The following is a 2,160-nucleotide window of genomic DNA, read 5'->3' as shown; positions in this document are numbered from 1 at the left end:
GGAAAAAGAAGTGAACATTGACACCTACCTCACACTGTATACAAAAGTTAATATGAGCTAGATCATAGATCTGAATGTGAGGGCTGAGGGAAAACATTGGACTGTGGTTTTGAAACATTGCAGGAAAACTTCGGAGGATGTCTTTGTGACCTTAGTGTAGGTGAAGATATTAAGCATTAAGCAACAACAACAACAACAACAACAAAGAAATGATAAATTGGGCTTTATCAAAGTTAAAAACTACTCATCACAAAGCACCAGTAAAAGAGGGAGCAAATAGATGGGAGAGAAATATTCATAATATAATTCATAATACATGTATATTACATAATACATGACAAAGCTCTCATATCCTTAAAAAATATACAATTCTGATGGATCAGTGAGAAAAAGACATCATCCCTACACCCATAGCTGAAGACTTGAATAGACACTTAAAAAAGAAGATATCCAAATGGCCCATAAGCATGTGAAGAAAATGTTTGATACCATTACTCACAAGAAAGTGCAAATTAAAACCACAATATCGGTTCAGTGGGATCCCAGCAGCAGCTGCAGTGGCTCTCGTCTTTTCTGACTGTCCTTGCTATCTCCCTTTCGCTTCCGGAAACATGGCCCCTGGTGTGGCAGTCTCTGATCGTGTCATCAAAGTCTTCGATGACATGAAGGTTCATAATTCCTCAACACCAGAGGAGGTGAAGAAGCACAAGAAGGCGGTATTCTTCTGCCTGAGCAAGGACAAGAAGAACATCATCCTGGAGGAGGGCAAGGAGATCCTGGTGAGTGATGTGGGCCAGACCGTAGACGACCCCTATGCCACCTTTGTCAAGTTGCTGCCAGACAAGGACTGCCGCTATGCCCTCTGTGATGCCCCCTACCAGACCAAGGAGAGAAGAAGGAGGACCTGGTGTTTATCGTCCGGGCACCTGAATGTGCACCCCTTAAGACCAAAGTGATTTATGCCAGCTCCAAGGACGCCATCAAGAAGAAGCTGACAGGGATCAAGGGTGAATTACAAGCAAACTGCTACGAGGAGGTCAAGGACCAGTGCACTCTGGCCGAGAAACTGGGGGGCAGCGCCTCATCTTCTTTGTGAGCCCCTTCCAGCCCCTGCCTGGAGCATCTGGCAGCCCCAGACCTGCCCGTGGGGGTTGCAGGCTGCCCCCTTCCTGCCAGACCGGAGGGGCTGGGGGGATCCCAACAGGGGGAGGGCAATCCCTTCACCCCAGTTGCTAAACAGTCCCCCCACCCCCTGGACCTTCCTCCTTCCTCCATCCCTGACGGTTCTGGCCTTCCCAAACAGTTCTGATTCCTCTTGGGTTGAAGCAGACCAAGTTCCCCCCAGGCACCCCAGTTTGGGAGGGGGGCTGTATTTTTTTTAACGATACCCCATTCCCCACCTGTTCCTCCCTTTTCCCGTGCTGCCAACTTCTAACTGCAATAGTGACTCTGTGCTTGTCAGTTTAGTTCTGTGTATAAATGGAATGTTGTGGAGATGACTCCTCCTTGCACTGCTGGTTCACCTCCCTTTGCCCCTGGTCTTCACCACTCATGGAGGCAGGACCAGTAAGGGACTTCAATTAAAAAACAAAAACCACGTACACACACACACACACACACACACACACACACACATACAATATCACTGCACTTGAATCAGAATGGCAAAAAATTAAAATTTTTTCAATGTTTATTTATTTTTGAGAGAGAGACAGAGACAGAGCACGAGTGGCAGAGGAGCAGAGAGGGAGACACAGAATCCGAAGCAGGCTCCAGGCTCTGAGCTGTCAGTACAGAGCCAGACGTGGGGCTGGAACTCGTGAACCATGAGATTCTGACCTGAGCTGAAGTTGGACACTTAACTGACTGAGCCACCCAGGTGCCCCACGAATGGTGAAAAATTAAAAACAAAACAAAAACAAAAGCTAACGATACCAAATGTTGGGGCAAGTGAAACTCTTACGTATTGCTCTTGAAACTGTACAATAGCTCTAATATTTTGGAAAACTTTCTAATAAAGTTAAATGTGCACTCACCTAATAACCTAGCCATGCCACTCCTAGATAAAAAGTAAAAAGCTGATGTGTTCATAAAAAGACTTGTACAAAATGTACACAGTAGCTTTAATTGTAACAATCCTAAGATGAAAACAACCTACAT

The 2,160-nt window shown here is 45.8% G+C and overlaps 1 pseudogene; it reads left to right on the top strand.

The window, feature by feature from the left end:
- Nucleotides 1-535: 535 nt before the first annotated feature.
- Nucleotides 536-1,312, top strand: LOC131488737 (cofilin-1-like; annotated as a pseudogene).
- The last annotated feature ends 848 nt before the right edge of the window (nt 1,313-2,160 follow it).

The sequence above is a fragment of the Neofelis nebulosa genome, chromosome 10 (assembly GCF_028018385.1).
Source record: "Neofelis nebulosa isolate mNeoNeb1 chromosome 10, mNeoNeb1.pri, whole genome shotgun sequence".
In the NCBI taxonomy this organism is placed as follows: Eukaryota; Metazoa; Chordata; class Mammalia; order Carnivora; family Felidae; genus Neofelis; species Neofelis nebulosa.
The sequence above is the reverse complement of the archived record's forward strand: the minus strand, read 5'-3'. Positions and strand labels throughout refer to the sequence as shown.